The sequence below is a fragment of the Panthera tigris genome, chromosome F2 (assembly GCF_018350195.1).
Source record: "Panthera tigris isolate Pti1 chromosome F2, P.tigris_Pti1_mat1.1, whole genome shotgun sequence".
Lineage (NCBI taxonomy): Eukaryota > Metazoa > Chordata > Mammalia > Carnivora > Felidae > Panthera > Panthera tigris.
The window spans coordinates 8,706,502-8,731,909 of NC_056676.1; the positions used below are offsets into that span (position 1 = coordinate 8,706,502).

A 25,408-nucleotide genomic window follows, 5' to 3' on the forward strand; every position below is an offset into this window, starting at 1 on the left:
GTTCCTGAGTGCCAGTCTAACAGCTCGCTTCTAAGGGGCACAGAAATGATGAGACCTACAACCTCTTTTAAAAAATACCTGCTTTTTAAAGTGAAAACTGAACGTCGCTAAGTGACTGTTCCCAAGTACTGCTCACTTGGACTTCTCACGCTATGGTGTATTTCAAAAAACAACGAAAGCCCGTTTCTTTATACCCCTTGGGTTTTGCCATCAGACTCATTTGCCCTTACGGGCCGGATGTAGCATACGGACTCCTGCAGAGTCCAGTTATATTTGGGCAGGGGCTCTAGATTGAATCTAATTTCTGTGAAACGAAGTGCATATTGGACTAGATCCCACTGTATGTGAAGGGGGAGGCTGTCCCTAAACAGGCAAAACGGGGCAATTATTCACTCATTTGCTAAAAAGTAAAGCCTGTGGGTAAGTTAACCAGTGTGTGCTTCACGTATACTTTCTTCGTCAGCAGGAAGACACAAGCAAGGCCTTCAAGCTGTGCAACCTGTCTGCATGCCTTCTGCTGTTTAAAAGCGACATTAACACAGTCAACACAGGTGACATTACTGATGCTACCACAATATGCTCTCCCCGTTTTAGAGTTTCCTCATCTCAGGGGCTTGTTCTTTTCTGGTTATATCCTCATTCAAGAGACAGCTTCTCTCTCTCTCTCTCTCTCTCTCTCCCTCTCTCCCTCTCTCCCTCTCCCCCTCTCGCCCTCTCTCTCTCTTTCTGTCTCTCAGAAATATCTACACAGCTGTTTTGCTGTGACCAGCAATGACACTGTAAATTGGGAGAAAGCACTGTGCCAACGCAGGACAAGACAGCAATTCTGACCACCTCATTTCCTAACATCATGCTTCCATGAACTTATTTAGAGCACTGTGGGAAACAAGCTGATAAATGTTTCGACTAAAATCAACACGGAATGCTACGTATCTGAGGCCCTGTTTGTAACTACTATCTGAAAATATTTCAAAGACTTGTCATATGTGTCACTGTTGTGTTTAGAGAGCCAAGCATAATGGGCAGAGAATTTCAGTTGGGAAAAAAATGGCAGCTTCTAATAATAAAAAAAAAAAAAAAGAGTATGAGAAGTACACCATGAAACAATACACAGACATGGGTTATATTCAAGGTGGTGATACTCAATATGGAATAACAAGTGAATTTCACCATCTTTGGATGTACATACTGAGCAATGAAGAACTGGAGATTTCAAATATTACACGTTTCTAAGACCAGCTGAAGTTTTTTCATGGCTAATAATATCTTTTCATCTCAACATATTACAAAAGTCAAATTACTTACAGGTGCATTTAAAACGATAGGATAATACAAGGTCGTGTTCAACATGGAATAAAAGCCCACCTTCACAATATGCATATCAATCTAATGCTTTAAAGAGACATGCACAGAATGGCAGTGATTCCTGTTCAGTGCCTACCTGGTGACAGGTGGAAAGAGCCTCAGACCTTGATCTCAGCCAGTCCCATTGACTCTTCGTGGAAGAGAGCGGAATCCAGTCCTTCCCATTTTGGCCAATCTATGAAACAAAAAATAAGAGTGGACTACACTCTAAACGGGACCGGCACGTAAGCGATAGAAGATAAAGAATGAGAGAATTGCAATTTCATGGCACATGCTTACATTCCATACTCTGCTGATAAGTCATGCATTAATTTTCACCAGTTGCAAATTTGTATTAGTTCTAAGCACGTTTACATGACCAAATAAATGCAGAAACAAAAAGTAAAGTAGTATTACCTACATAAATGGCATTGTGTGATGCTGAATGACTCCCCACTTCTTTCCCAAATTCAATTTAATTTTTTAAATCTAACTTGCCTACTGAGAGAAATGGATGTTAGAGTCGCTCTTTGTAAACCGAACCGATCAGCGTTTCGTTGAGCTTAATACTAGTACGGAAGAGACGAACTCAGGGCATCTGGGACCTCACCACAGGACAGCAGACTCCTGAAGCCAGCACCTTGTGTGCCCACAGTGCACACACTTGTGGGCTTCTCGGAGCTACACTCCGGTCACCTGCAACACCTGCCAGTTTATTTCTCGGAATGCTGCGCAGGATGGCTGAAATGTAGCGATAACTCTGTGCTCTTTGGATCTCAAAAGCATGCAAGGGAAGTTATACACAGGTGGGCTGCAGAGGCATCAGGAACGGAGCGTCGCTGGGTTTTAAAAGGTCACTGTCGAAAGATCTTCAACGTATCTTTACAAAATGCCTATTAGCATGATCTTCAGTAAACTGAGGACATGCGCAGGAAATAAATCTGTTAATCATTCTCGACTGTACAAGTAAATGCGAAAAGAATGGTCAAGAGGCAGAGAAAAAACTAGGATTCTCTAGTGTAGCGACTACAGGGCACAGAGAGATTAATAAACTCTGAATATTTGAAAGGCGAATGTTCAGCAATCGTGACTGTAAGAACACGAGAGGGGTAACAGAAATCAAGCAGTTAAAATATAGTAGTGAGAGGATTCCCTAATGACAAGTTAAGTGAAAATAATTTTACTTAACGTTCCAAACACAAATCTAATTAATTTCCCCTGAAATCAAACTGTCATACTTTTAAAAGTCTGTTGTGTAAATAAAATATTTACTAGAGGACATTCAAGCATCATTACAAGACTACTAAAAGTACATTTGAAAGCAGCATTATTCTCATAGTTTAAAAAATAAGAAAAATAAAAATTGTGACTAATAAAAGATATTTAAAAAGTTAAAGCGAAAGCTCCATTCTTTTGGAAAGCACAGGACATGCATAAATGGAAGAACTGAATTCTGCACATCAAAATTGCAAAATAATAAAATTAACTTTGTAAATACTTACTTGCCCAGGGCACATACTGAGGTTTTGGTAGGGTAGTTAAGCACATGAAAGCCTGTTTTGTATATTATGTTATTTCAATAATATAAATACCTTACAAGTGCAGAGTGTTTTCATCTCTATGATCTCCCTGGGACTCAGTGGACCTGAGAGGTGGATTTATCATCACTGCCATTTTAAGGGGAGAGGCCCAAAGAAGCTGAATATCCTGACAGCACGTATGTGGTCAAGAGGTGGCAGAAGCCCTAAAATTCCTTTTTCGCTCTTATAGGCCTGCGTTCTAGGAGGAGGACGGGTCGGCAAACGAGTTTGCCAGTGGATAAATCTCGTGGTGACACTTAAAAGACAAGACCAGGGAACAGTGCTGTTCCCCCGATCGGAGCTGCCAGTACGATCCCCCCAAGGAAACAAATAGAAGACTTTGCTTCTTTTAATAAAGGCAGTTTTCGAAGTAAATTTTAAGTAATTGCAGCAACGGTTAAAATAACAACAGCATACCTATCTGGGTGGATGGTGGTTTGGGTAGGAAAAAAGTGTAAAAACCAAAGTGGACCAGTAAACAATACATTCGTGTAGTTTTCCTGACCAGGAGAAATTTCGTTGCATTTCAAGTAGATGCATAAAAATTTAATGGACGCTTACTCTTCAATGTCATTTATAATAAAAATCCTTTACAGTTGAAGTATGTCAATAGTTTAAAATCTGAATCTTGATGTGAAATATTACTATTTCAAAATATTACATATTTTACAGTCTGAAATAAAATCATAAAGCCATCATTTTCATTCATTCTATCACAAAACATAATTCTAAAGTCACAGTTAATTTCCTTAAATTCAGTCTATTTTGGGCTCTTATGAATGACCAAATAATTTCAAAGGGCTGCTAATTATTTCCTCAAACAAAGGAAACCAGCAGCTGGTTAGACTTCATTATTATTGAGCTTGATAAACTAAGCATTAAAAAATATACAGTTCGCATTTATGTAACCCTAACTAAAAGTCAACTCAAGTTACTGCTGGGTTCTTTTTTACGGGAACAGGAACAACTTTTAAAAAGTATTGTAACTACCGTTCTGAAAAGTCTGCAACAAAATGTGTACTCCTATCTTTCTTTTTTGTGCGTCAAAGAGCGGTTACCATGTTCTTCAGAGGATTACAATTCTCCTTTGCCTTGATCTAAGAATTGGGAAGCCAGGTAGAAAAGGTACATCTACCCGTTTCAAATAGAAACTAACACCTCAGAATGCCCTTCCAGTTTTTGCTGGTGTTAAGAACGCACGTTTTTTTCTAGGGCAACTTGCACACATAAAAACAGCGTACACACACATGTTCATCTTCCTATGTTTTACATTCTAAAACAGTGACTCACACGGAAACATAACAAGCAAAAATGAATCATACATCAGAGGGTCTACTAAAACAAATTCCTCTGGGGACGCCGGCCTAAGAACAGCCCTGTACTGAAACTGTTTCTGTGCTTTTAAATTCCACAGTTCTGATTGTCATTTGTCTAACAGCTGTGAATTTTTACAACACTTACCTGCATCAATACTTCTTTCGTAATTAAGTTAAAGGTCAAACATGTACTTTGATAATTAAGGGCAAATGCCATCGATAATCAAAGCTGTGTTTATTCTCCCATGTGTTAATCATAAAACACCATTAGTAAACAATGCAGAAAACGTCAACATTTGCTTCAAACATGTTTTTCAGATAGATAGGTAGCTTGCAAAAGGAAACTTACCAATAGTTAATACTTTAACTGACAAGTACAAAACACAACAGAACTTTGAAGAATGTGGAAGAAATGAACAAGATAACATAACCGAGGACCAATTCTGAAGTAAGGGGGATGGCATACTCAGAACGCTTTTTTGATTGTGAATGTAATGTGGAAATTTTTACGGCATTCAATTTCTGTAAGTCTGTAAAATCTCTTATTAATGAATAATAAAAGGAAAAATATTATCTTGCAGCTACAAAGACCTAAGCCTATTAAAAATAGACGGTGGGGCAGGAGCTGTGTCAGTGTTATTCATTGCTGTTTCTCGTAAAAGTAAACATTTTTTTGAATGAATGAAAATAATTAAAGCAGGGCACGTGCCTTCCAGCGTCAAAACGGACTTACAGGCTTGCTCGATCACCGGAACAGACATAGGACAGAATATACGTTATCTATGTTCAAGTAAAAAATTATATAGTACAGTTACAATTTGGTCCAATAAACTAAATAAGCCACTAGAAAGGGAGACACGGCCAAGAGCTGGGATGGCACCTGACCCGCCCGAGTTGTGAGCACTCAAATAACAAGCCTCATACTCAAAATACTTAAAATTACTGGACTTATTTTCCCGGAGAAATCATAGTTAACTAAAATAGTAAAAATAAGACTGCCTGTTTTGAATAATGGTACTTGATGTTTTCAACTTTGGAGCAATCCATTAAAATGTAGTTCTAACACAACCCTTTTGAAACTTACCATAAAATTTAGCTTTACTGATAGATAGAGGGCCTTATATTTAAAAATCAAATACCAGAAGCCAACAGAGAAGTGAAGGGAAAAAGCAGACCTATTTGTTTTTAAGGACCAACGGGAAAAAGTCAACCAATTCCAAAGTGGAACCAACACACTCCAACATCGGTTCTCTCTCTGTACAATTAGGATGTTCCTTTTTGGTCCACCTTGAACCCGGGTATGGCTGTTTATTACATTTTCTAGAGTATCCAGCGAGGAGGAACAGACAATCTGATGAAGATGGAATATCCAAGTAAATTTTATCTTCCAATTCTGAAATGTTTTCATTGGTTATTCATTTTATAGAACATAAATGTCATGTTAAAATTTTTTTCTTCTCTTTTAAAAGCTCTCTTTTAATGATCCATAACTTAGAAGTTAGCATTTCATTTCAACTAGTATGTGGAGGATTCTTCCCCCGAGACTGTATATTCTCATCCAAATAAAAAACTAATGGGGCGCCTGGGTGGCTCAGTCAGTTGAGCGTCCGACTTCGGCTTAGGTCATGATCTCACGGCTCGTGGGTTCGAGCCCCGCGTCGGGCTCTGTGCTGATGGCTCGGAGCCTGGAGCCTGGAGCCTGCTTTGGAGTTGGTATCTCCCTGTCTCTGCCTCTCCCCTCTTTCTCTCATTGTCCCTTTCTCTCTCAAATATGAATACACATTAAAAAAAAAAAAAAAAGAACCTGCTTAAAAAAAAGCAAATAAAAAAATACACATGGGTGGTATACCAGGTATTTCCATTTTCTTCACAAAGGGCAATTTTAGTCAGTATTTGCAAACAGGAAATGAGAGGGCAATTGTGCACAAGGGAATCAATGGTGCCTGAGAAAGAGTGAAGAATCGCAATTGCATCTGAATACAAAGATTGCTTAATCAAAACTTTAACTGTTCTTAGAGGTTTTCCTGGCTTTGTTTTTTTTTTTTGGCATGAAACATTTCCAGGATATCGGTGCTCTGGCTAGGTACAAAGTAGGTAGGTAACTCACAGGTCCGCTCCCTCGGAAAACTGCCTATCTCCCAAACTGTGAGGGGTTGTTTTCATTCCTACGTTCCCGGGGCTACAACAAAAATGCCTGATATCAACTCAAAATGTTGACACTGATGGGCCCCCGACCTTTGGAGAACATGCCTCCATTCATTTACGGCTGCCCGCCTGACACTACTCAATGACAAACAGCATCCTCCAGGCTTTGGGTCTGAACTCTCCAAGCACTCGTACTGCATATGCCTAAAATGCCAACGGGAAGGCAGAGACAGTACACATGAAAGCACATGTGACGAGAAAGGAAAAGTTTTTTGTAGTTACAAAAGCTCATGCAGAGAATCAGTTTGAGGCCATCTCAAAGTAAAGTGCACTTTAAAGACAGGCTTGTGCTATGGGATACAAAGAGGTATAAGTGTTAAGCGTGTGTGCAAAATCTTGAGCCACGCTAAACTGTATCAGGAAGACAGCCCGCATCCAGGTAAGGCTCTGTGCGTGTCATGACTCCCTAAGTTATGCCCATGTGGCCGTCCAGACAGGACACAACCATTCCGGCAACAGCCGCTTCTATATATTCCTATATAGTTGAGTAAATAGTATCAGGTCTAGGCAGAATGGTCAGGTCAGGGTGGCCACTCCCTCCTCCACCTCCAGAGGGCAGGTGCACCGCCCCGGCCATGGCAATGAGAAGAGGCTTGATAATTACATTCCTTGGCCGATTTTACTTGAGCGAGAACGAACTTCACAACTTTACCTCTCGGAGTTTAAGCCTGTGCCCGGTAAAGCTCTTCTTGGAATTACTTGCCTCTCCCCCGGGGATCCTAAATTCATCTGCAGGGAGACTGTTACTTATCCTTATACCCCCAGCACCTGGTCAGTGTCCTGGCATGTAGTAGATGTTCGATAAATATCTGTTGACCACAACCATAGTCCTGATAAGGAATTTCGGGAATCAAAACGAGCAGGTAAACAAACGTGTTTTGATGTTTCTGAAATTTCAGATCAGCGTAAAGCAAGCTCAGAAGGCGGCTTGTAGAACGAAGCTGTTAGTTTGTTCTGGCAGAGGAGTGGAAGGGAACCAAGGGGACCATCACAACCACCTGGGGGTCCCTCCTGTTTCAGTCAGGGGGCGCTGAAAGTCAGGGACACGTGGGCATGTGCTACTCAGAGGCCTGCAGGTGACCCGTCAGGCACTGCAGAGACATGCCTGGGTGGTGCTCAGTCGGCCTGCATTTTCAGAACATCTCTGCTTTCAAATGTTCTATTCCATACCTCCTTGAGCGCATGCAACCGCGTCGATTACGATTTACCGTTTGGAAACAGCCCATGAAGTTTTATAGGAAAGAAAAAGGAACAGAGTGAAACTCAAATTCTTTAAAGAGGATGTTCTTCACGTGAAATTAAAATGTGACGTTGAAATGACGTTGAAAATGTCAGAGAAAACGTCTGAGGGATTACCGACACAAGAGAAATCAAAACGGGAAAATCTACATAAATGTCGTTGGCTAAGGAAAAGTAATGAAAAACAGTTTTCTTTTTTTCTAGCCGCTAAAACAGTTTCAACAAAACCTAGTGGACAAAAAAATCCACAGCCTGTAACACTAAAAAACTAGGAACATCTTCTCATGTATCTTAAAAATGGACTGTACAAATATACAAATGACTCAAAACAGTATGCTAACTAGATTTTTAATGCTTACTCTTCACAGATACTGTGATTAGGAATTTCAGCCAGATTAATTTATGTACCTTTTACTTGATGACAAAGCTCTGTTCACGTATACTGTGGGACCTCGCCGGCTCCGAGCCTGCATCCTTCTTCCCCCCAGAGCTGGGTCCCTGCCTGCCCTCAGTGGAGCTCGTGACCTTGGGCCCATCGTCTGGCACTTGGCACGGCCATCTTTGTTCTTATCATTCTACCTCTCCTAGGGCCGAGGGTCCTGGCCTCTAAACCTCAATCCTGCATCAGAAGCCCTGCCGACAGACTTACCTGGTACCACATCCACGGGTGCCTGGATGTCCAAGTATCTCTACACCTCGACGCTGTGCCACTGAGCTGCACCTAGGGGCCGGGAGATCTAGATGCCTGGGTGTGTCCCTTTTCCAGCAAGGCTAGCAAACTGCTCTTGTCCCCCTGGGTCCCTTATCCCAGCATCTGCCCCATCCCAGCAAGCAGAGACAGCAGCCCTCCCCACCTGCCCGTAGTTAATCAGACCCCTCCCAGTAGACAGAAAGGAGATAGACTGGTAACGTGGGACAGTCTATCACTCCGAGCAAGATTCAGAGAAGAGGAGCTTAAGAGTTCATCTGCTGTTTGGGGAAGATGAACAAGTAAGCTTTTACAGCAGCGATGCAATTTGTGCACAAAGGGACACTGCTCACTGCCAGTATTCCAATCCTTCCATCAGACTATAACTATTAATAAAGTCCTGCTGAACACAATACGTATTGATAGACCTTAAAATAGTAAGTGGCATGCTTATTATGTGGCATGCTTTTCAAAGCTTTTAACGTGACGTCTTAAATTATTTAAAAACTGAAATAATGGATCACTTTGAAAGCCATGCCATATAATGATAAAAGCCACCTACCTGAGGCCCTGCTCCAAACTCTACAAGGTAACCTTATTAATAGATCATCACAGAATGGAGCATTCTGGGTGCCAAATACGGCCAATGCAGCACCAAGAGGCAACCTAAAAAGAAAAGAAGAGTTAGTTTGAAATTCCAAAAGTCAGAACCAATCTGGTTAATGGCATATGAACCAAATTGGTTTTTATGCATTATCATATTTTTATACTTTATCGGAAAAGCTAGCTCAATTCCTGTTAGAAACAAATACGAAACAATTTATAGTACATTGAAAAGCGAAAAGTAAGTAACTCAATATGCCTGGATTTATAGATTTCCCCCCAAATCACAAGTTCTCTAGATTGTTCATATTTTTACTCAAATATTCCCAGTTACTGCCATTTCTCAAAACTGCCACTTATTTCCCTCGTTTGTATTTCAAACACATCCACTATTTTCTCTATAAAATTTTCAGAAAAAATGTTTGAGGTTTTTCTAAACACCAGCTAATGGAGAAACGCTGCCCAGGAGTGTTTCCCTCAGGCCATGTGTTCACAGGCCGGGGTGCAAACTGGAAATGCCCCTAAGTAGAGACAGAGTAAGGAGACAGAGAACTGCTCAGCTCCTGTCTGTGTCTTTATGATGAGACTATTATTTGTCTGAAAGTGAGTTCGCAGCTGGCAAGTCTGTCTTCAAGAACACGCGAAGAGGCAGCAAGACGCATTCCGAAGTACCCGGGGATCTGGATGAGCCACAGCTTCGTTCTGTGGGTACAGGTGACGAAGGCCTACCACCAAAGGCGCTAACCGAGGCAGGAAAGGGATGCCAGGAGTCCCTGCAGAAATCCTCGGCTTCGTTTCTCCAGACCAGAGAGTCAACGCTCAGTCATACGTGGCTGCCGCTGATTAAGACAAACGGCTGACACTGGTGCAATAAATATTACCAACAACTATTACATGCGGCATCGATCTGAAATTCCTGGGGATGCGAACAGGCACGGCCCCTGTTCCCAAGAGAGCCGCGGCCACGGGAGAGGTACCTGATGTCAAGTGAAGCGATAGGACTGTTAATGAAAACAAAAGCTGCCATAAGGCAGTATTACAGGGACGAATCAGCAGTGTATATGGTATAAACAAGTACCAGAGGGTCAGAAAAGGGAAAGAATACAACCGAGTTTTGGTGATTGTGACCTTCCAGAAGGCACAATCAGGAGAGGGAGGGGGGAGGGAAGGGTGTGCGGGGGGCATGCCGGTTAGCCAGAAGAATTCCGAGATTGGAGGCCTGGCTTGTTACACATTCTGAGGCGGTGCTCCGGCCGGAGTGTAGTATGGTTTACAGATTCTAATGACAGAAGTGCACTAAACCCAAATGGCTGGGACATTGTACGCTCACGTACCAAGGACGGCAAGTGGGGCGGTTATGAGACACCGAGAACAAGTACTTGGGGAGGTGGGGTGGGGGGAGAAGAGAGGAAAAAGAAGGGAGAGAAGAAAGTATAGGGCGTGCTTGTGCAAATGAGACACAGCAGCTGGGTGCTGGACTAGTCTAAAGCAGAGAGCTGAAAACCAGCAAACACAGGCATCTCCTAGAAGAACGCAGACAAGCCCTTGAGTGCCTGACCACACTAACAAAGGAGATAAGAAGAAGGCAGACCTAGTTGTGTAGCTGACTCTTGTAGAGACAGATTCAAACCGAGTTACTGATTAACTCGTGTCGGTGCCCAGAGGCCACCGCTTTTAAGACAAAACTAGGTAATTTAAAGACGTGATGGGCAGAGACAGAGCTTCAGATAGAAGGAAGGACAAGGCGGCAACCCCCACGAAAAGACAAAGCTACTCAGAATGTAGATTGCCGCTCCCGCATTAAGACACCACCCCACAGCAAGAAAGACCGTGGGGGTGGAGTGGGAGGGAGGGGACAAGTGGGGCAGGAGGAGGAGGCAGAAGCACCCCCAGGTGGATTGCCAGTATTGGGCAAGGAAATGACTTCCAGCAAAGGGAGGCTCTCTTCCAGAGAGCTTTGCACTGGAGGAGAAGCAAAGGGCTGGTACCTAAGGGGGGACTCAGGATGCCAGGTGGGACAGACCTGGGACAGCTTCTGTGCTGAGTGAGCATGAAGAGGCAGGGAAGAACATGGAGCAGATGGGAGCCTGAGAAAAGGGAGAGGTTTTCGTCTTAGATGAGAAGAGGGGCTGCTTCTTCTTCTTCTTTTTTCATGTTTATTTTTGAGAGACAGACAGAGTGTGAGCAGGGGAGGGGCAGAGAGGGAAGGAGACACAGAATCCGAAGCAGGCTCCAGGCTCCGAGCTGTCGGCCCAGAGCCCCACGCGGGGCTCGAACTCATGAACCACGAGATCATGACCTGAGCCCAAGTCGGACGCTTAACTGGCTGAGCCACCCAGGCGCCCCGCATCCCTGATGCTTTAAAAAAAAAAAACGTAAAAAAAAAAAAAGTTTTTTTTTTTTTTTTAAAAGTTCGACGTAAGAACTAAGTTTCTTAGTAGCTGCTGGTGGGAGTGTAGACTGTTAAAATTTTCTGGACTACGTTGTGGAAATATGTCATCAAAGCCTTTTAAATGTTCATATATGCTGACCTCATGAATCATTTCTAAAAATGTAAGCAAAAAACAACGAGAAAGGTGACAAAGATTTAAGTGTAAGCATGTTCGAAGTATATTTTAAGAATAAAAATTGATAATGTGTAATAAAAGGGGTAAGGTGTATGTCTGTGTGACAGAATAACAATGTAGCCATTAAAAACCGTGCATCTAAAGAGTATTAAATCACATGGGGAAAACACTGATATGATGCATTTAAAAAGTAAGACAGAGAATATACTACGATTCCAATTTTGTGAAGTCTACACTTAAACACTTAGAACTATTCCCCCATAATACCCTTAAATGTATCTAGGTTATTTTTTAAAATTATCAAGATATACACTTTATATTCTTCTGTATTTTACAAATGTCCTACTTTTATATTAAAAAAATATTTTACCAAAAAGAATGGTTTTCCAAATAACGGTGCTGGAAAAGTTTGTTGTCCATTAACAACAACAACAACAACAACAACAACAACAACTTGAATCCATACCTCACACTATATGTAATCTTAACTCCATGTGGATCATAGACACCAACGTAAAACCTAAAACTATAAAAATTTTGGAGCAAAACAGACAAAAATCTTGTGACATTCCCTGGCTACAACATTGAAACCTCAACCTATAAAATAACATTGATAAACTGGATTTCATCAAAATTTAAAACTGCTACTCAAAAGATAATGTTCAAAAAATGAGAGGACGAGCCACTAGAAGAAAATCCTTGCAAAGCCTGGATCTGATAAAGACCTTGTACCTAGAATATACTAAGGACTTCCAAAACTCAACAATAAGAAAACAAACAAATTGAAAGATGGGAAAATATCTGAATAGACATTTCACCAATGAAGATGGCCAATAAGCACATGAAAAGATGCTCCACATCACTGGTCCTTACAGAAACGCAAGTTAATATCACAGTGAGACAGCGCCATCTACCCCACTAAGAGGACTACGATGAAAAACACTGACCGTCTGACTGCATCGGGTACTGGCGAGGATGTAAAGCAAACGGAACTCGTGCCACTAGCAAGAAGGAAAAAATAATGCAATCTTTTTCGAAGTCTGGCAGTTTCTTAAAATGTTACGCATGTGTCTACCATATGACACAGCCATGTCACCACCTATGTATTTACCCAGGAGATACGAAAACCTGTATCTATACAAAGACTCGTACGTGGATATTCATACCAGCTTTATTTGTAATAGTAAAAAAAAAACCAAACAAACCCAGATACGACCCAAATGCCCATCAATATGGTGAGTGGATAAGCAAGCTGTAGCAGATTCATGCAATGGACTACTAATCAGCAATAGACGGGAAGGAACCATTAACACACACAGTAACATGGGGGAACCTGGAAATAATTACGCCGAATGAAAGAAGTCAGACAGAAAAAAGAGAATATATGAAATGATTCCACTTATATAAAAGTCTAGGAAATGCAAGCTAATCTGTAGTGACAGGAAGCAGTTCGGTGGTTATCCGGGGACAGGAGGGGGGCTTGGGAGGGACAGCTCACCAAAGGACACGAGTAAACTTCTCGGAATGATGGTTATGTTCACTATGTTGGTTGTGGTGAGGGTATCAGGGATGTGGACGTAGGTCACAACTTGGCAAATTATACACTTTAAATGTGTGCAGTTTATGAAGATTATCAGTCATACCTCAATGAGCCAGAAAAGAAGCCCAAGTTTTCATGTTGAGAAAAAACAAATTACTGAGGATGACCAACAAATCTTCATGTGAATTCACTGAAGTTTGCAAAGAAAACAAAAACAAAAACAAAAACCTACAACAAAAACCAAAACGAAAAACCAAAAAACCCATAGCACACCACTTTCTGTGAACTGATAAACTAAAATCCTTTGTAAGGGCAATGACTCAAAATGACTAGAATCGTCCCTTCCCATTCCGAGGGGGGAAAAAGAAAAAGAGGAATATTGGCTTAAATGGAAGAGCCACATTCAGTCCTTACTAGAAAGGATATGTCTAGGCGGCTTGAGAGCCACATTCTCAGCTGTTGCCCGTGGAGGAAGCCAGTGCATGTCACCTGTTGCTTTAGAGACTGGCACATCGTGCTACGTGATTTAGAGGCTCCAGGAATACGCTCTGGTTGGAACTGAGACCTACAAATAATAAATAGTTCTGGGATAAGTTCCCTTTATCAAATACCAAAGGAACTACCCGCCGAAGCGATTCCGTGCAGCCTCTGTACGTACCTTTTAAATATGTTAATTCGTGGAAGCCTTGAAAGAAAGAAGTGCCAGGCTAATTGGCGGGCTTGCCTTTGATTAATTAAAAGTAAGTAACCCTGGGGCCAAGATAACAAAAGAACAGGTATCAGCCATGCTTGGGCAGGTACTGCAGGTAGAGGGAGTCAGAAACTGCACGGTGGGTCTGGGTAACTTGAGGCAGTTTGTTATTTTTGGAGCCACAGCCAGAGGCAGGCGCTGGAGCTAAGAGACCGGCAGCGGGTGGAGGGGCCTTGCGGGTCATGTTACCGAAGGCTGAGCATTTTTAAATTATTCTGATGATTTACAAATTACCCTAAATGTGGGCACTGTACGATTTGCTGCCCCCACTCCCATCCCCGGCCACGTTTCTAGGTAATTCGGAAGACGACCAGCCTTCGTGTCTTCTGTGGCTTTCCGAAACGGAATGGAGTGGGGGCTCTCCTTTCGGGTTTTATTTAGCTTCACCTTTTTCCAGAGAAATCTGACCTTCCCGAGTTATAAACTCATTTCTTAGGCCTCTGCAGCGTTTGTCAACACGTAATTAACAAAAAGGGGTGGAAAGCCTTCAAAGGGAGGCCCCCACCCGGGACCGGGCCGCCCCTTCTCCCCTGCGGCACACGCCCACCTTGCTCCCCGCGCCCCACTCCTTAGGGCCCCTGGGTTACAGGAGGCCGCCCTCCCGTGACCCGTGACCCGAGCGGCACGCTTCTGGCAATCTCCGTCTCACTGCTCCTCGGCTCCTCGGCTCCTCTGCTGCGGAGAGGGCCTCGCAACCTGAGCACCTCCACCCGGTCACAGAGCCCAGGGCAGCACAGGGGACGGTGCCTGGACGCGAGGGACTTGCCCTCCGGGAACCACAGCGGTGCCCGAATCCCGCCTCGGCCCTACTGTAACTTCGGACGACCGGATGGCTCTTCGGCACTGTCCTCTGCAAGGTGGGAATACTCACCTTGCGGCGCAAGGTCAGCGGGGTCACGGATGGAAAGTTCTGGCTTAGTTCTGAGGGTTCCAAACGCAAAGCCATTATACTCAGTGTGTTGTTCAGAAGTAAGTGCTGCCCCCAAATGGCCTGAAGTGCACTTAAAAATAGGGGGTTTTGTTCTGGTTTGTTCTTGTTCTAGCCCCGGCTCCCACAGAATCACAGCCCGCACGATCTCTGACGGACAAACGGCGGCGGCGCTCCGTGAAAAGACGACCACGCACACAGATGTGACCGAGATGAGTACTAAAGTGACGTTTGGTGAGTGGTATACTCTTAATCGTCTCATCTCTGCAACACAGGTGGTGTGTACCTTAACTTTTATGGCGGTCACAGTCACAGATAACCCCAAATCACAGCTACGACAAAACCAATCCACGGGGAGCCAAGGGTCATTCTGCACGTTGAACTGAACGTCGATTTGGTGATACGTGATCGTGACCGTCCAGAGATGGACTGACCCTTGCCTGCGGCTTAACTGTGGTGAAAGATTGCATCGCGCCCCCGAAAATATAAAGATTACCCCAAATCAGAGAAAATAGCTACATGTTAGGGGGAAAAAGGTACTGCATCGAAGTACGCCCGCAGTAAACCGAAATTCCACACCGTGACTTCTCGAATGTGGGAATGTCTCTTTCGCATAGCATCTCAGATTAATCCCCTGCCCTCATCCTCCCGAAACTGAAGCAAGGGTTGGCAAGAGGAGTGTGAAAATGAATCCCATCTTGCAGAGCCAGGCCGGTGGAGGGATCAGGTATGGAGGGGAGGCACAGGGAGGAGACGGGGATCCAATCCTGGGGCAAAAAATGAGTGCTCAACTGTGACACACCACAAAGGAGGTTGCTCCAGCGGAAGGTAACTTCTCCCAGTTTTAAAACAAGCCGTGTGTGTTTTTTGAGATTTCCGAACGGTCGTGCTCGTATTACTTTTACACTCTTGCTTATCCCTTGGCAGAAGAAATGTTTCTAAACACTAGATGCAATTTGAACGAAATAAATTTATATTAGGTCCACCTTGGCAAACAGTACCTTTGGCAACAACGCAGTTTATGTCAAATAGATCTGTAGGTACCTGCCGCAATACTGGACTTGCTTGTTTTTTTAGAATTTTTTAAAAATGTTTATTTATTTTGAGAGAGAGCGCACGTGAGCGGGGGAGGGGCAGAGAGAGAGGGAGAGACACAGAATCCCAAGCAGGCTCCACACTCTGAGCAGAGCCTGAAAAGGGCTCCATCTCACGACCATGAGATCGTGACCTGAGCCGAAATGAAGAGTCAAACACTTAACCCACTGAGCCACCCAGGTGGCCCCGTTTTTAAGAGTTTTACTGGCACTGATCTTGACCATGAGGTAATGAATGATATAGAGACCTGTGTATGTATTTTTCCATGTATTTGCCTATGCAATCTGCACGTTTTGGCCTTTCTGAACCTCAATATCTTTAACTGCAAAGTGAACATGGTCGATTCTTGATTAAGCGGAATAGCCGGAAAGTAAGGTAGAAGGTCACAGAAAATCATGGCTAAGACAAAATCGATCACAACAATATGCTGACTTGTTGTCCTTTTGCTTTTTAAACCAAATTTCATTTGGGTAATTTAAAGCTACAGATCAATCCGTGCTGGGCCAGAGGGGGAAGAAGCGACTTCAGGAGTAACAAAAAAACAGCAAAGAAACTCTCGGGTCTGTCTCCAACAGCTTCCGCTGAGTACTGGCGAGGGCCACGGAATAAGTTCCGCCACAGCAGAGATCTTGCTTTTTACCGACCCTTTCCGGGTCCCTGATATCTAGAACAGTGGATGCCCGAGGAGGTACTGAAACATTTACTGAATGAGTAGCAGGAGGAAGAGAAAAGAGGGAGGGAGGGAAGGCTTCCCTTCTACTGGCCAGTGTGGAAGAAAACAGCTGCCCAACCTACTTGATGACCTTTGTGAAGGATTAAGAATTGACTGGATACTTTAAACTTGGAAATTCTCTTGGATTTCCCTGGAGTATCGGGCAATCGAGAAAACCTTGTTCTCTCTCCTCTCTTGGCCCACCCTCAACAGATACCAGGACACTGCAGTCACTGTGCCATCTTGTGGTCATGTCTCGCAAGTTCGTCTTCCTCAATATACCATTAGAGTCTCCCTACCTGCACAGTCTCTGGGAATGGGCTGTAAGAGTAAAGTTTTGGATAAATAAATCGCCATCATTTAATTCAACTGTCACGGAAAACAAAAAATATGATTAGTCACCAGTTCTATGATCAAGAAGCGTGTAATCTAGCAGGGGAGATGTCTCAAAAAGAGTATTTATAGTTACCGATAACACAAAACAGAAGGTAGAAAATGCCCCGAAATAAGTATAGATTAAGAATAATGGGAATTCACAGAGATAAAAGACTCATTCGAGCTTTGGAGGGGAAAACGTGGGGAGGAAGAGCCAAGTGAGCGGAGAGAGAGAAGACGTCGACTTGCCAAGGGGGGCTTGGAGGTGGGGTGCGGCTCCCACGGGAGGCGTAGGGACAGGGCAGGGACAACGGCAGGGCCTGCAGAGCACGTGGACTATGGCAGGGGCAGTTACTTCTTCCTTGACTGGAGCTGATGGTGGCCTAAGCGAGGGAGTGGGGAATGAGGCTGTAGAAAGGCGGGCTGAGAGGGACCAGGAGGCTGTGAAAGGGCTGGAGGAAGAAGCCGAGCACGGAGGGCAAAGGGCACTTCTGTGGGCGAGGTCAGCCTCCGTGGCGTCTGCGGAAGCAATCCTGACTGGTGGTGACAGGCGTCAAGTGCACCAGCTGTGATGCCGTGGGTAAAAAGGGACCTACCTTTCGCAGCTGAAAAGGTGAGATACTTAAACCCGGTAGGTTGCTACGAGGGATAGATGGGAGCGGGCATCACACGCAAAGCACCCTGGCGGTGTGTTTAACAGACAAGGGAGAACCAACACAGGCTTCGAAGAGCAGGGGAAGGACGAGGGCTGAAGACGGCTTGTGACAGAGACACAGGGGCGAGTCCGCTCACGACACGCAGGTGTTCAGGGGAAGGAGCGTGGAGAGGGGCCGAAGGAGGAACCTTCTGCTTATGCAATGGACAGAAGAGGCTGGCCAGCGCAGGGGTGGGGGAATGCCCCCGAACGGGAGGACAAACCAGGGAGCCGGACGGTCCGAACAGCAAAAGGAAGGAAGTAGTCAAGATAAGAGAGGCAGTAGTCAAGATAAGAACGAAATCCTACTCCCTTTTGCTGTGGAGACAGGTAGGTTTTTAGTAATCTTGGAAAGATTCAGGGGGACGGAGGAAGCCGCATGGAACGCTGAGGCTGAGGAAGGGGTGCAATGCGAGAAATCTGAGGCTCGAAGCTCTTCAGAGAAATGGTGTCGGCTGAAGGGGAAGGTACAGAAAGGAGTGAGCTTCGTGTCACCGCGTTTGCTCCGAAGCTGGCAGAAGCTTGGCACGTTTACGTGTTGATAGGACCAGGGAGAGAAAGGATGAAGGGTTAGCGGGATGGGACCCAGAGCAGAGGAGCAGGTCCAGGAGGAGAGGCTGTGTGCAGACGCTGACCTGAGACCCCACAACACACGGGCGGAGGGCAGAGAAGACAAGCGAGCACTGCCTCACAGAGGAGGGGACGGCTGGGCACGATTTTCAGCGATGAACAGGCACTGGCCAAGTGGACGCAGGGAGGTGAGAACATTCCAGCAGTACAAATGGCATGAGGGCGGGCATATGAAACCGCACTGATGAGCCCGAGGGAGGACCTGCGGTTTGGTGCTGTGGGGGGAGGAGAGGGAACGGGAGCCAGAGAGGAACCTGGGACCCAATCCTGACGGGCCTTGGACTCGAGCCGTCATTTCACGACCACTTTACACATGCTAGTTCTAAATCACCTGGTGATATGACCGTCCATCTGGAAGCCCAGGAAAAGCAGCAGCCAGGGGGGAGGATCCTTCCAGGGCTGGGAGTACCAAGGTGGGAAAGCGGGCAGGCGATGCAGTGCAATGTTCTGGAGCACCAGCGAGAGCAAGCCGGGGCGGCAGAGAGCAAGTGAACACGGACCAAGAGGAAAGGAGAGGCGGAGAGCGTCCACAGAGCGAGAAGCCCAGGTCCCGCAGGGAAGGCAGTAAGTGGAATGGAGGGGACACAAGCTGTGGTCAGCAAGGCTCACGCTAGGGCTCATTCACAGAGGTGAGCAGCGTGAAGTGACGACGACACTCTGGAAGGCGGAATGCAAATGTGACGTAGTTTTAGTGGGTATGATAGCGTCAGAGAATCTTGATTACGAGGTTTGCACCTTCTTAGTATCTAGATTTCTTAGCTGATATTCCCCCAGTTAATACTTAAAGGTACCAAAAGAGGTGCCAATTTGAATCCTTTTTTTTTTCTTTTAAGAAAGGAATTAGGTAATGTGAATAATCACTTCCTTAATTTGCCTTGAGAATTCGGATTAATTCAGAATTTGGCAGGTGAGTTTTTCCCCCTCACTGTAACTGCACTTGTAGTAGGAATCTCCTTCTCACTTATATTGCAATGTCAATGATCTAGAACAGGGAGAAAAAAACAGAGAGGAGGAACAGGCTGTGAACGGCCAAAGGAGACGTTACGAAGCCACTCGCTCCATGCACTTGACGATGGAGGTAGTGCCGTGCGCCCTCCCTCACCGGTGCCAATCTCTCAGGCAAAATGATAACAAGTCGGGTTCCTGGGATTTCTGGCACGGGGAATATGAGCGGCCTCAGCCGTCAAAGGCAACTGTAATGATGGCAGCAAGCGGTGGCAGCTCGGAGGGGAAAACATACGAAAGACAAATATGCACAAGAAAAATCAAAAAGCATAGATGGCAGCAAGATTTCCTTGAGTGGTCAAGGCCCACGTGGGGGCGAGTTAAGGAAGCGGGCACTCCCATGTGCTAACGATGACTGAAGATGTCCTCCCGGAGGTCAAAATGGCCGTGTAGTTGCCAAGCCAAGGAAAGCATTTATCATTTCCCCCACCCATTTCCCACCTAAGAACTTAGCTGAAGAAAATAACCTGAGGTGCACACAAAGGTTTATGTGCAAGGCCATTCATCAATGCCTCTTTAAAGGCTGGAAATAAGGTGCACAGCCAACACCAGGAGAAGGTGAGATAAATCGTGGCGCTGACTCACACGTAGCTAGCTTGTGAGGAACACGCAGAAGTAACATCCAAGCGCACAGGAGATAACCTTTAAGCGAAGTCAGGTTTTCACAAAGTAGGATATAAAGCAAAGAAGATCTCACTTTGGTTTACAAAGGTATTAGCCCTGTGGTTTAACGAAAAAAAATTACCTGTTTGTATTTAACGTTTCGATGATGTGAACTTTGATATTACGTTGGAAACACAGTATCATGTGCCTGTATTTATTTGATGTATATCGATGTTATTCTTGTTTCTGTCACTTAGCTTAATAGTTACTTCCTCCACAAATTCAATCCTTCCTACTTTTCTTTCTAGGTGACTCTAACATGTTTGGAGGTAGGAGGAGAACCTGAATCTTACATAAAATGAGGGGCCACAGAAGCATGTCGGACAGTCCTACTACAGGGATGCAGTTACCAAGAAACAGATGTGCAGGAAACTCTACAGGACTAAACCAAAGCAAACCAAAAAGACCCCACTTCTTCAACAAGCAAATTTTAAGGGTGAACATAGGGAAGGGGTAACCAGTAGGTCAGAAAAGACTTAGAGATGTTATCAACTACCTGTAGATACAGACCCTATGGGTTATGCAAACTTAAAAAATATTGAGACGATGGTAAATATTTGAACATTTCTAAATAATTGACGATGTTAAGACATTGTTCTTTTGAGTTGTGATCATCGTATTGTGATATCTCTAGAAAGAGTTTGTACGTTTTGGAAATACACCAGAAAAATGCAATGATATGAAATAATTTTGCATCAGAAGACTCCCCAGAAGAGATACGCATGGGTAGGGGACAGACAACACATGACTGCCTACTGAGGTTGAAACAGAACTGTTGAATCAGGTTTTGGGAATATGAGGATCATTCTACTGTCCTCTATGCTTTTGTGTATCTGAAATATTCTATAATCAAAAGTTTAGGAAATTCTCTAAAGGCAGCACCACACATAACCTACGTGGTAAAAACCATATGTGATGTATCACAAACCGTATGAGTGCTTAACACGAACCGGTGGACAGTGACAAAGAAATTGCGTGTAGTTTATGACACTTACGACTTCTGTGAGCTAAGGAATGCGCATGATCATTTCTGAAAGCCTGGCCCTGCCACAAAGGTCACAGGCCAATCAACCGATGTATACTACCCAACTGAAGCCCAGTAGGCCTTTGTACTTGTGCGTAAAAGTGACACCATGACAAACAGCTTTAGGACTCGTGGCCTTTCGATTCTATAGATTGTTTTTTAGAAACAAATCGTGTGGGAGAGGGTTTTTAACATTTAGGCTTTCAAATAATCACTTAGCGGACTGTGACGGGGTAATTTTTTTAACTCTACTAAGGGTGGAGAATAAATTGGTCCAGCGGGATCAGAGAACTGCGTCAGGCTGGGATGAATACGGTGGCTTGTGGAGGCAACGGCGGTAGAAGGGCCCTGTGTCACGGAGCAGACGGACCAGACACTGGGGGAAAGCATCTGCTGGACTTGGCAACGGGGGTAGGGGTATGTGCGCGTGCAAGGTCTGCGGAAAAAAAGAGGAAAGCCGGACGGACGTGGCAGAGTCCAGAGAGGGCTTCAAGCTGTTCTGGTCTGGTCTGTCCACCGGCTGAAGAAACGTAGCCAGTGTGGGGTACGCATTTCCATATTCGATGGGACAGGGAAAGAGATGGTGAGCCCTGGGCAGGAGAGCAGAGCTTCCCAGCAGGCAGGAGAAGGGGTTAGGGTGCAAATAAGGTTTGTGGTCAGAGGACGGACTGCAGATAGGGCATATCTGATAGACTCAACTTCCTCAGTGAACTTGGGGCAGTTATGTAATGTCTATTACAAATTCTAATTAGAATCCCTATTAACAATTAATAGACTAGTATTAATCACCATATCATATTAGGTATTTCTATTTTATTAAATACTAGAATACCAATAAAAGGGAAATATTAGTTATGTAATAGATTAATATTAGTCTACTATATTATATATAATTATCTTATATATTATAATATATATCTACTATTCGATTATTAGAGATCCTAGTTCTATGACAACTATTATCGGTGTCATTATAGTAGCTAGAATTTCATAGAACAGAGTGGACAGGGCTGCTTAGAAAACAAAAGCCATGTAAGCACTTACACGAACCAGGTATTTTGCTGAGGACTGTATTCATGCATCATCTCATTTAACACTTACTTAACTTCTCTGAGCCTCAGTGTCTTCCTCTGTGAGTGGGGGATAAGCACAGTACCTCTCTTTACGGAGTCGTCGCGAGCATTAAAAGGGTCCCTATGTGTAAGTGTGCTGGACAGTGAGCCCACGGTAAGCACTTCGTAGCGTCGGGGGTGCCGTTGCTCAAGAAGTGAGCCAACTTCCCCATCCACCACTCCTGTAGCTACCACGTCACTCCCCGCCGCAGCTAACCAGCACCCCCCCCCCCCCCGGCCGCCTGCCACAAGGCCAGGGCAGCACAGGAGTGAGCACGGGCAGGGAGAGAGGTGCGGGGGGCGGCGGGGGGAGAGATGGGGCTGGCAGTGGGGTGGTGGCGGAGCCACGAGGAAGTCCGGCTTCGGCGTCTAGGGATGGCTGAAGGGGGTGACAGCCACGAGGAAGCCGGGCAGAGCCTGTACGGGCCCCCTGCCTGCAGCTCCAAGGAGGCAAGGAGTCCTGAAGCCTGGAGGGCCTGGCTTCCTGTGGGGGTGGGGGGGGGACAGGGGGCGGCGCAAGCTGGGAGTGGAGAGTGGGGAGAAAACCCCCAAGGAACTCTGGGTAAGTGAGGCCACGGGACCCACCCGAGACTCCACTTCCAACTCTTAGAGCTCAAGCCTCACGAAGCGTGCCGCGTGCTTGATGTGCGAAGCTATGAGGATAGGGAAGACTTAGGTCCCTGAGCAGGGCAGGGGGACATCCCCGAGTGCAAGTCAGAGCAAGCTGTAGGCCAGGGGCACAGGACTCTGGGGGCACAGAAGAACCACGGAGTCAGGCCAGAAGCAGGAGAAGAGAATCCCAAGCTGAAGGACTCGAGGGTGCCAAGGGCAGGGCGGGTCGGGGTGAGTGCTTCAGGTAACAGCCGACGGTGCGGGCCGAGCCAAAGGCTTCCGAAGTCTACTGAAGACGGCCGAACTTGACCGAAACGCTCTTAGGATGGCTGTGATGAACATGTACGTTACAGTCAGAACTGTGCAAATGTCCAGCAATTCTAGTATTTTATTTGGGGGTAAAAGGCCCAAGGTGTGACCTTTCCGGAGACGTGTGACCTCAAGGGGATACGCTGGAGCTCAGGGTACCCTCGGCGGTCAAGTGATAATGTCCATGTGCCGATTGTCCCTCTGGGAAAAGCCAGTGCGGGCGTCAGAATGCATCACTCCCCTGGTCCGAGAAGCGAAGCGAGTGCTTCCCAGCCTTGGGTCTCGGCTGCGGTAGTGCAAACACCAACGGTGGGGGGAAGCGTGTGTCTCTGGGTCCCTCAGGCGCGGGGGGGCGCACTCCCCCGTCATGTCTCCTCTCACTGCCCTGGGTGCCATCTCCTGTGTGTGGACCCCCCTCCCTCCGGCACCGTCTGCCTCCTGGCCCTCCTGGGGTGTGTGATGTGTGTGTGGCTTCCTCTGTGTGTGAGCACACCCGCGCCAAAGCTCTGTGCGTTTCTCTGTGGTCCTGCTTTCCCAGGTGGAGGTATACTTCTCTCTCCCCTCTCCTGGTTTGTGTGTTTGTGCACCCCTAGGGGTGCGTGTGTCCTTCCCTTCCCTCTGGGAGTCTGTCTCTCCTACCGAAGGCGTTGTGTACCTGGTGACTTACCTCTAGCTCTGGTGGGGGGGGGCGGGGTGTCTCTCCCACCCTCTGGATACCTGTGTTTGTGTCTAGCTCCTTCTGGGCACGAGGGTGACTCTCCCTCCCATCTAGTATGCTGAGTGCGATCGTGCCTCTAACGACCTTCTGGGTTTGTGTGTGTGTGTGTGTGTGTGTGTGTGCGGGGTCTCCTCTCATGTCCTGGCATAAATGGCACTCTCTGTCTCCTCCCTTCTTGGGGTGCCCCCAAGGTGAGTGTCTTTCCACCAGCCTGGTGTAAGTACGTCTACTGCCCCCCACCTTTCTGCAGTATGTATGTCTCCTCCTCCCCATCCTGGAATGGATCTCCCGTCCTTCCACCTCCTTCCACCTCCTTCCACCTTCCGGATGTGTGCCACTCTCTCCCCCCTCATCCAGACGTCGGTGTCCCCCAGGCAGGGGTGAGACGGAGTTTCTGTATCTCTCCCCTCTCTGGGTATGAGCTGGGCATGCTGCTTTCTCTCTCCCTCCCCTGAAGCGCAGACATTAATTCACGCATACATCTATGGAAAGACCTAGTATCCCCAGGTGCACAGGTCTCCCGTCCCCACTGTGTGTTTAGTCTGTGTGTGTGTGTGTGTGTGTGTGTGAGTTTCTCTCTCCGGGACTCTGGGCGTGTGTACGTCCTCTCCCCCCGTATGCGTGGCTGGCTGTCTTTTTTGGGGTGTACTTGTCTCCACAGCCTCACCGCAAGGCGAGGGCGAGGAGGGGGCTTCTGTGTGTCTCAGGGATGGCTCAGGCTGCAAAGGGAGGAGCCCATCGGGTAGGGTGGGGGACAGAAGAGATGGAACAAGCCACCTCCCTGTCTCCCATCCTTGCCACCCTGCACTTCACGCTCAACAAGTGGCCGGCTGCCACGCCTGCGGGCAAACCCAGGCGTCTTCTCGCCGGCCTTTCTACGGGCCCAGTGCCGCTGCCATTCCTCTCAGGGACGCTGTCCCGGGACACCCTCTTGCAGGACTCTGACAACACACCCTAGCCGCCGCTCCAAGCCTCCTCCAGCTCCCCTCCACAGCAGCTGACCCTCTGGTATGGCCCCGAGGGCAGAGCGCCCTTCCCCAGATACTGCCGGTGTGGGTGAGCCCGGCTCCAGAGACAGAAAGAGGGAGGAGGTAGGGGCTCCGTCTAGTGAGGAGCCTGGGCATGCACAGGATGAGAGCAGGGAAGGGAGCTGGCTGGGCGAGCACAGGTGTCACCCGGACGGAGACATGGGCAGGCTGGGGAGTGCTCTGGGACACTCGGGCAGGCGACCAAGCTCAGAGGAGCAGGGGAGGGAGCTGTGAGGAAGGTACAAGCTGTGAGGTCACGAGTCCCAGGCAGCTGCACTCTCAAGGACACCAGGGAGGGGATGACTCCACTGCACCCCGGGCCCTCTGGCCACACGGAAGGGGCAGTCGTGAACGAGGACGAGGACGAGGCCCGAGGTGGGGGCCAGCTGGCAGAGGGCAACCGATGTGGCGCTAAGGAGTTCGAACCACAGTCTGGACCGGCTGTCCCCAAAGGGGCACGAGACAGTCCCGCGGGGTGGCTCTCTGGCCTCACCCCCTACCCGGCTCCCTGTGCCTGGCTGGGCTCCTTCTCCGTCAGGGTCTTCTCGGGAAGCGCCCCTCGCAGGGTGTTCCTGGTTTGCTCCTTCTCCTTTAGGCCACTACACACGGTCTGTAAGGGTCCCTCTCTCCCAGGCCCCCAACTCTTCATCCTTGCGCTCCTTACTGCCTT

General features: G+C 46.5%; 1 protein-coding gene across 3 annotated transcripts in view; it reads right to left on the reverse strand.

Annotated features, from left to right (window-relative positions):
- The window catches only part of PLAG1 (PLAG1 zinc finger), a 47,075-nt gene that overhangs the window by 5,018 nt on the left and 16,649 nt on the right, over positions 1-25,408 (reverse strand). For 2 of the 3 annotated variants that reach the window (XM_042973167.1, XM_042973165.1), the window contains exons 1-3: positions 8,935-9,010; positions 8,334-8,405; positions 1,442-1,540 (exon numbers count right to left, since the gene is read on the reverse strand). The gene's annotated coding sequence lies outside the window, so the exon portion shown is untranslated. Of the gene's footprint in view, positions 1-1,441; positions 1,541-8,333; positions 8,406-8,934; positions 9,011-25,408 lie in introns of those variants that run through there. The other variant, XM_042973166.1, reaches the window with a different exon arrangement.